This window comes from Lepus europaeus, chromosome 3, assembly GCF_033115175.1.
Source record: "Lepus europaeus isolate LE1 chromosome 3, mLepTim1.pri, whole genome shotgun sequence".
NCBI lineage: Eukaryota > Metazoa > Chordata > Mammalia > Lagomorpha > Leporidae > Lepus > Lepus europaeus.
In genome coordinates, this window is record NC_084829.1 from 119463967 (window position 1) to 119473759 (window position 9793).

The 9793-nt window shown below is 35.9% G+C and overlaps 1 pseudogene; it reads left to right on the plus strand.

The window, feature by feature from the left end:
* Positions 1–8766, plus strand: part of LOC133756644 (activated RNA polymerase II transcriptional coactivator p15-like) — a 43391-nt pseudogene extending 34625 nt beyond the window's left edge.
* The last annotated feature ends 1027 nt before the right edge of the window (positions 8767–9793 follow it).

Genomic DNA, 9793 nt, shown 5'->3' on the forward strand with positions numbered 1-9793 from the left:
ATCCCAAAATATAGGACATTGCATTATTGGTAACCATTTATTGGCTCCAGAAAGTTATTCTAATCTTAGCAGCATCATATCTAATATTTATATATAAATGGTGATTTATAAAATTTTAAGAGCATTGGGGTCCTCTTTTAAAAATTGCTTACAATCCATCTTAATTCCTATGTCAGCACTAAGGGGCATATATTAGGTAGCCAATACCTATTCATTTATGGATCAATTTTTATCATTCCAATACAAAAAATGTTGTTATAATTGATCTAGTCCCTTGGTAATAAGCAATTTATGTATTCTGTTTTGCTGGCCTTTTGTCATTTTTCATTTTAGTTTTTTTTCTTTTTTTTTCATTTATTAAACTTTTATTTAATGAGTATAAATTTCCAAAGTACAGCTTATGGGTTACAATGGCTTCCCTCCTCCCATAACTTCCCTCCCGCCCGCAACCCTCCCCTTTCCCGCTCCCTCTCCCCTTCCATTCACATCAAGATTCATTTTCAATTCTCTTTATATACAGAAGATCAGTTTAGTATATATTAGGTAAAGATTTCAACAGTTTGCCCCATATAGCAACACAAAGTGAAAAAACTACCGCTGGAATACTAGTTATAGCATTAAATAACAGTGTACAGCACATTAAAGACAGAGATCCTATATAATATTTTTTAAAAAAATTAATTAATTTTCTATGCCATTTCCAATTTAACACCAGGTTGTTTTTTTTCATTTCCAATTATCTTTATATACAGAAGATCAATTCAGTATATAATTAGTAAAGACCTCATCAGTTTGTACCCACACAGAAACACAAAGTATAAAAATACTGTTTCAGTACTAGTTATAGCATCACTGCACATTAGACAACACATTAAGGACAGATCCCACATGGGGTGTAAGTACACAGTGACTCCTGTTGCTGACTTAACAATTTGACACTCCTGTTCATGGCGTCAGTAATCTCCCTAGGCTCTAGTCATGAGTTGTCAGGGCTATGGAAGCCTTTAGAGTTCGCTGACTTTGATCTTATTCCGATAGGGTCATAGTCAAAGTGGAAGTTCTCTCCTCCCTTCGGAGAAAGGTACCTCCTTCTTTGATGGCCCTGTTCTTTCCACTGGGATCTCACTCACAGAGATCTTTCATTTTAGTTTTTATTTAACAATGGCAAAAGAAACAATCATTTCCTGGAAAGGTTTTGAGTCACATGAAATTATGAACTAAACATAATATCTTATATGATACAATATTAATATTATCTTCTGATTTTGACAATTATTACTTAGCATATTTTTTGCTCTACTCATACCAGAACCATATATTGTGTTCAGCTTGTTGGCAAGCAATTTCCAAATTTATGTACCTTGAAACAATAAACTTTGATTTTCATTCAAATATATTTCTTTCACAGATTGACGGTAAGAAACTCAAATAGATGGAGTTTCTCTGTGTTTCAGAGTCTAATGTAGGTAATTATGTTTTAAGTATCAAAATGAATACTGCATAGTTCTTTATATTTTTGTTGTAATAACAACACATACATATACACATATTTGCATGTATATAGTAAGATAGCATATTATAATGACTTAAAGTATAAATTATAGACATGGTATGTTCAGTTTTAAATCCTAACCCGGCCATATAACTAGCTATCTATATGTCACTCAGATTCTATATTCTTTAATTTTCTCATCTGAGTATTTAGATATATTTTATAAAGTATGTTTTCAATATTAAATATAGTTATATTTATTAAAAACACTTAGAACAGGGTCTATCAAAAGGATTCCTTGAATTTTAGAGTGAAAGCTCAATATAATACCTTCTAGCAACTGCTCAGTATTTTTCATTCCAGCGGGATTAGATCTGGGCATGAATACACCTGGTGTGCAGAGTTAGATAAACTGTCATCCTTCCCCTGAATTTAGGTACAGCTACATATTTTCATGAAGGTAGGAGGGAAATTATATCAACTGGAAGCATTTCTAGGCTCTGTTTTAGACAAATGTAAGCTGAGAAACCTTCCGTTTTTGAAAATTTTTATTTTTATTTATTTGAAAGGCAGAGTTAGAAAGAGAAAGGGAGATGAAGAGAGAGAGGGAGACATCATCCATTTGCTGGTTTACTACTCAAATGGCAACAATGGCCAGTGCTGGGCCAGGCTAAAGTCAGGAGCCTGGAGCTTCCTGATCTCTACAGATCTCTACGTGGGAGCAAGGGCCCAAATAATTGGTCCATTTGATATCAGGATTGGCCCCCCTAAATATGAAATAAGAATATGGCCCCATAGAGTCCCCCAAAAGTCCCATCTGGGGTGCCATATGAAATCAGAATTTGGGGTGCCATATGATATCACCATATGCTTATTAATAAATTCCCAATATTAGTAAGCCTGTGTGGGTTCTTGCCTAATATTCAGAGAAGGATTCTGAATATAGGCATAGGTAAATGAGGCAGCATGGTGCATTTTTAAGACTTTATTCAGTGCAAAAGATGCATAGGAGAGGGAGGCCCCTATTTATAGGAGAGAAGTAAATCTGGGTTCATATCTAGTACCAGGAACCAGCCCCGTGGAAGAGCATCTAGGCCAAGAAACATGGGGCAGGTGGCCCGAAGGCCACTCGCCCTGGAGGAGCATGTCCTCAACCAGGCCCATACTGGCAAAAGGCCATGGAAAGGAGAGGGCGGGCACACCATATCCCAGGCATTTAATCCACTTTCAATGGGGAGTGGTTAATTAACCTGATTGGCTAGTGGGCACCCAGGTGTGGCCAACTAGGGGCATGAGGTCACACAGGGGCGTGGTGAAGGTGTGGTCTTCCAGCTCACAAAACTAATCAATTTTAACCTGTATGCCTGCCTACATCACATGTTCTGCTGCTCTCCACAGCACTATAGCAGGGAATGAGATTGGAAGTGGAGCAGCCAGGACTTGAACTGACACCCAGATGGGATGCTAGCATTGCAGGCATTGACTTAACCTACTACAGAGCAACACTGGTCCCTGCAAAACATTCTTAAGGCTGGAAGAAATAACAGCAAGTAGTGAAGAGGAAGGTTAAGTTCAGAATCGGACTTTGTAGCAAGTCTGCTTCACAGATTCTGCAATTAGTAAGAAGTAAGGACTTCACTTTTTGTTGTTGTTGTTGCAAAGGTGATATATAGTCTCTATTTGCTGTCTTTCATGGCAGCAAATCACAAAGCAAGTAGTAAGAGAAATTATTATTTTTTTTACTTAATATAAAGAGAACAGATTTATGCATTCCAGAGGTACAGTTTTAAGAAGAAAAACATACACACATTCCCCTCACTCTCCTGCTCCCCCAATCTTGGCCTCCCTCCCCTCTCTTTATCAGTTTAGTTAATACATGTATATATGCCACATGAATTTATTTAAGCACATTTGTAATTTTTATTTTAATAAAACTACCATCATATCATTTATTTTCAAACAAATGTTAACTTTTACAGACATCATTTCTTCTAATGATCCTGCCCACATATAAAATGGCTTTCTTTTCTAAAATTATATCCTCATTGTATGATTTTTATGAGCCATGAAACTCCAGAACAATTGTTTCCTAGTTATAACTGCATTGCCATATTTAATCATCAACATTGTCATTTAGCAATTCATTCTATAGAAAACACATATTTCCTACAAAGCAATTCGTTTTTCCTCACTAAGAAAAAGCCTAAGAAATTATTACAATCTTAAGCCATTCCCAAAAGTAGACCACACCAATAATTCTGTGGTGGTTTTTTGGATATTCTCTTTTTTATGAACTATGTAAATGCAATAAGTGATGTTTCCCTATTGTTAATCAGAAGTCATCAAGTTTAAGTGTGAAACACCAAGGTCAATGCAAACGTATTCTCACAACTTAGTAAAGAACCTAATTTAAAAAAAGGGAAAGAAAGAAAAATGGCAGCAAGCAAGAATGTGTTGTTCCTTGGACTGAGTACACAAAGACACTAAATCAGAAAAATGGGCAAAGGATTAAATTCCATATCTCAACACTCAAACAATCCAAGCAGATGTTTACATTTGATCATTTTTGAATAACAGAATGAAATTTTTATTTTCACCTAGATACATTGCACAATGGAAAAAAGGGCAAATACCGGCATAGAGAAAAATCATGAAACATTATTTTAAACATATATGTGCATATATATATACTTAAAGTGGAATTGATACCACTTAAATTTATATAAAAGATACACTTCAAATTCTGTCAAAATATGAATATGTTAGGGGAAATAAAGTTTTATTTCATAAAACATGATCCTTCTCTTTAATTTATTCATTTATGTACTCAGCAATATGTTCATTTAATCCAGCAATATTAAGGACGTTGGCACTACAAAAATATGTTTAATTTTAATCCTTTGATTGGCTCACAATGTTTATCAAGTCTTAGATAATTCTTATCTTGTCTCTGGTGGCAAATGGAATTTCAGTTAGTGGATCATGGATGCCATCAACTTTGAGAGAGAGTGATCATTCTTTATGGTTGTTAGGAATTTTGGATTTTGAGCCAATCATGACCCAGTGTATAAATTTCCAGTAGCATAGTAATAGTTTCACCATTTTTCTCATTAGTGCATTTCCATTTACTCAGCATACAACTTAAGAAGATCCCCATTATGCAATGATAGTAACATGCTCCATTATGAAAAAATACTCTGGCTTATAAATATTTAGAGAAGCATTAGAAAAGTTTAAGTCTTTAATTTTACTGTCATCTGACTACAGCAATTGGATACCATGTAGATTCTGGGGAAGAAACTTCTAACAATAGCTTAGCAAAAGTTAAAGGTGGGGCCGGCACCATGGCACACTTGGCTAATCCTCCACTATGTGAGCACCAGTTCTAGTCCCGGCTGCTCCTCGTCCAATCCAGCTCTCTGCTGTGGCCCAGGAAGGCAGTGGAGGATGGCCCAACTGCGTGGGCCCCTGCACCCGCATGGGAGACCAGGAGGAAGCACCTAGATGCGGGCTTCGAATCAGTGCAGTTCTGGCTATAGCAGCCATGTGCGGGGTGAACCAACAGAAGGAAGACCTTTCTTTCTGTCTCTCTCTCTCTCTCTCTCTCTGTCTATAACTCTACCTGTCAAATAAATATAAAAAAAAGAGTTAAAGGTGTCAAAATTTATTACTATATGTGAGGGGTACAGCACAGCAAACTGATTACTTAATGAGATTTAGAAACTTGGGTACTATTATTACAGGAAGACAGAAATAGAGAAGTGTAGGAAAATTTCAGGAACCATAAATATTTTTTAAAATAAATGAATTAGCCCTCTAGAATACACATTGTCTTAAGTCCACGTTCCTCTTGGCAAAAGAGACTGTGGAAACAAGTTTGAGAATATAAGGTTTGGAACTTTGACCCAAAAAAAGATTCTTTGTTGTTGTTGATAAAGACTCACAATTCATCTCTCAGATATGCCCTCAGAAGAAGAATTAGAAAGTCTATCTGAGCATACTGAAGATTTCGAGCCCTTTCTAGCTGCCAAGGTTACTCTTTCTTGGTAATTTATTGAGATGCCTAAGACAGGGACTTGACCTTTTGCTTTAACTTAACTTTTAATTCCAACTACCATTAACTTTAAAAAAAAGATTTGTTTATTTACTTGAAAAAAAAAATGACAGAAAGAAAGAGAGGGAAAAAGAATCTTCCATTCTCTGATTCACTCTCCAAATACAACAGCCAGACCTGGTCCATGCAGAAGCCAAGAGGCAACAAATCCATCTGTGTCTCTCACATGAGTGGCAGGGACCCAAGCCCTTTGGCAATCATCTGCTGCCTTCCAAGGAGCATTAGTAGGGAGCTGTTGTGGATGCAGAGTAGCTGGGACTTGAACCAGCGTTCAGAAATGGGATGTTGGCATTGCAGCAGGCAGTCTAATCCAATGCACCACAATGGCTGGCTCTATAATTGAATTCTACTTAAAAGGAATTTCCTCAGTTAGAAAAGGGATCCTCTGAGAGACCCTCTCTCTGAATTGGGGAAAGGAAAGAAATCAGAGAAAGGTGTAGAGTCTTTGGTTCTAACACAGTGTCTAAAGCAAATAAATTTCCTTTAAATCAAAGTACACAGCATTTCAGTGTCATTCTGAACAATTGTACAGTTTGCTTTAAATCACTTATCAGAGTGTACTGATTATTTCATCAAACTGAAGAGATCATGACTGGGTATTCCCTAGGGTGTTTCAACTCTGAGCTGCATATCTTTCTGCAGAAAGTAGGATTAAACACAATATAATGTCAATATCATTGAAATAACACCATTACATTGAGTTAATTTTTTAAATTTTATTTGTTATAAAAGTTTCATGAATTTTGTAAATATACATTTAGGAACATAGTGAATCTTTCAACCCTACTCTCTCTCCTTGCCATGCACCAACACTTCATCTTCCTTCCTCCCCTATTCCAACTATTAATTTTTACAAAGATCTATTTTCAGTTCACATAATGATTATAAGGTTAACCCTATACTAGTAAAGAATCCAACAAATATTATGAAAAAAAAAAAAAAACACTGTTCCTTAGCAGAAGAGACAAGGGCTGTAAACAGTCATCAAATAGCAAAATGTCCATTTCACTCAAAAACTTCACAATTTAGGTACTCTGTTAGTTACCACAGATCAGGGAAAACATATGATACCTCTTTTTGGGACTGGCTTATTTCACTAAGTATTTGATTTCCAGTTATATCCATTTTGTTGCAAAACACAGGATTTCATTTTTTTTACAGCTGAGTAGTACTCCATAGTGTACATATGCCATAATTTCTTTATCCAGTCTACAGTTGATGGACATTTGGATTGATTCCACATCTCAGCTACTGTGAATTGTGCTGCAATGAACATGAGAATACAAATAACTCTTTCAGATACTGATTTCTTTTTGTTTGGGTAAGTTACCAAGTTGGTCTAACCCAGATTTCTGAGGTATCTCCATACTGTCTTCCACAGTGGCTGCAGGAGTTTACAATCCCACCAACAGCAGATTAGGGTTTCTTGTTCCCCACATCCTCACCAGCGTTTGTTGTTTGCTGATTTCTGTATGAGAGCAATTCTAACTTGGATGAGATGAAAACTGAACCATAATTTTTCTTCAGAATATGTATTTTTAAATGTTTTTAGTTGTTTGATTCTTTACTTAGTGTAGGGTTAATTTATGAGTATAAAGTGGATTGAAAGTAGATCATTGTAAAAATTATGAAAGGGGATAATTGAGGGATGAGGAGGAAGGGCGAGAGCATGAGCACCAGAGCAGGTAGGATGGGAAATATCACCATGTTGCTAAATCTGTATATATGTAATACTAGCAATCTGCTTAGCTTAGATAAAATTTAAAAAATGTGCACACAAAATATGCCCAAACCACTGTGAGAACACCATCCTGACTGAATTAGTGGCATACATAATCTAGGAATTGGCCATTGATTCATGCTGTCAATCCTTCCACTCTTTCTTCAATGAGAAACGTAAGTACTTATGGATTTCTTGTATTGACCTACTTATCCACAGTTTATATCTGCTTAATTTCTCTCTGTCCCACAGGCACAAGCCCTGGTGAGGCTGATGATTTTGCCTTTTGAAATATTAACGTGGGTAAAAATGCTGGAATCTTGACAGTTGTTTCTGGTTTTGAGCATCCATACCCTCCCTTTTGCACTATATAAATATTTGTAAATTCTATCGATTAATAAGTGAACTAACTATTGATTTCATTGACTGTATCTTCATTTTCTACTTCTTTCTTATTGATTTCCATATTTTGCTATTTTGTAAATATGAATTCAAGTTTGCTGTTAATGTAGTTAAGGATTTTTATATGAATTTTTTAAAATGTAATTGCTTTTTCATTATTGAAAGTGAGTTATTAGTGGTTGTGACTTAAAATCACATACCACATAATTACATTCAAGTCAACGACAGACTGTATAAATAAATATACACACATAGATTATATTGCAGCCAAAAATTCCGTCTTAAATAATGACATCATAGTCATTTTACATGTGAAACTTGTTACATAGTTGTAGTGTTGCTTGTGTAAACAAACCTATTGCACTGTCATTTGTATAAAAGTATGGCACATATAATGATGTAGAGTAATAATAGTTGATAATTATACTAAATGACAGTTATTGATTTATGTATTTACTACATTCAACTTCCTTCTAATTATTTTAGAATGTATTACTTCTAGTTATATAAAAATGTTAGTGTAAAAAAATTTACACCACCAGTAGCCTCATGCACCTCACGTAAAAACTATGAAGATAAAGTTACTACTCTCCAGTCACCATCATTGTAATCTTGAAGAATAACACCTGGCACATGCTTTTAATGGCACTATTTCAATAAAGACAAGGACACTAACAAAAATTGAAAAGGACCTATGGAGAAACTTCTAGTGGCATGAATTGAAGACCAGGCACAAAAGTCTATCTTTCTCAGCACTCTGACAATCACAGCCACAGCAGAAAGCTTGCTGTGATGTTGAAAGAAAAGGCTGCATCTAACTACAATGTTGTACCCACTGCTAGCACTGGGTGGTTTAAATAATTCAAGGGTCGTTATTCATTACATAACGTGAAAGCCTGTGATGCTGCAAATGCTGATGAGAAGGCAGCTGAAGAATTTTTGGAATCTGTCTGCAAGCTGATTATGGTGGAAAATTACTTGCCCAAGCAAATCTGCCAAGAGCAGTTCAGTAGAGCAAATCAGAGCAATTCGGCATAGCAACTGGGGGAGAACAATAGGGTACACAGCACCATTCGGTAGTCTAGTAGGCTGTACCACGTAGGTGCTGAAAATGCACTCTATGAAGATCTCACAATGATCACATTGCTTAACAACACATTTCTCAGGATATAGCCTACAAAATTAAAAGATGTGATGCATGAATGCTTGTGTTTCATTGTCTATTTTTCTTTTCAGAGTGATTAATTTTTAATTCATATATTTGGGAGATCATATATTAATTTGCTTAGAATTGCCAAATCTTCAGAATAAATCAGTCCTTTTATTTTCATGGAATTTCACTATTATAATAGGTAGTATTTTTATCTCTAGGATGGTTTCATCTCATTTTGGTAAAGCCACTCCACTACTTGTTACCTACTGTTTGTATGTCTTTTTCATTTGTTTTTACTGTCAAACTTTCTGTCTTTTAATATGCATTATTTCTCTTATAAACAATATGACGTTGTATTTTGCTTTTTATACTGAGTAGCAATCTTTTGATTGGGGAAGTTTACTCATTAACCTCTCTCTATTTAAAGATATATTTATTCATTTGAAGGGCAGAGTTACAGAGAGGCAGAGGTAGAGAGAGAGGTCTTCATCCGATGGTTCACTACCGAGATGACGGCTATGGCCGGAACTGCGCCAATCCAAAACCAGGAGCCAGGAGCCCCCTCTGAGTCTCCCACACAGGTGCGGGGGTCCAAGGACCTGGGTTATCCTCTACAGCTTTCCCAGGCCATAGCAGAGAGCTGGATCAGAAGTAGAGCAGCCAGCACTCGAACCAGCACCCATATGGAATGCCTGGACTACAGGCGGCAGCTTTATCTGCTATACCACAGCGCCAGCCCCTCTTTAAGCTCCTGATATATGTTTAATATTTTTCCATTTTTAAAAATCTTTCATAATATAAGATTCTCTTCATTTTCCTCATCTTCTGCTTTCCTTAGAGTGAAGTACATGCCTTGTATTCCACTTGAATTCTTTCATTTTTTTTTCTGATTTTTGAGTGATTTTTCTTATA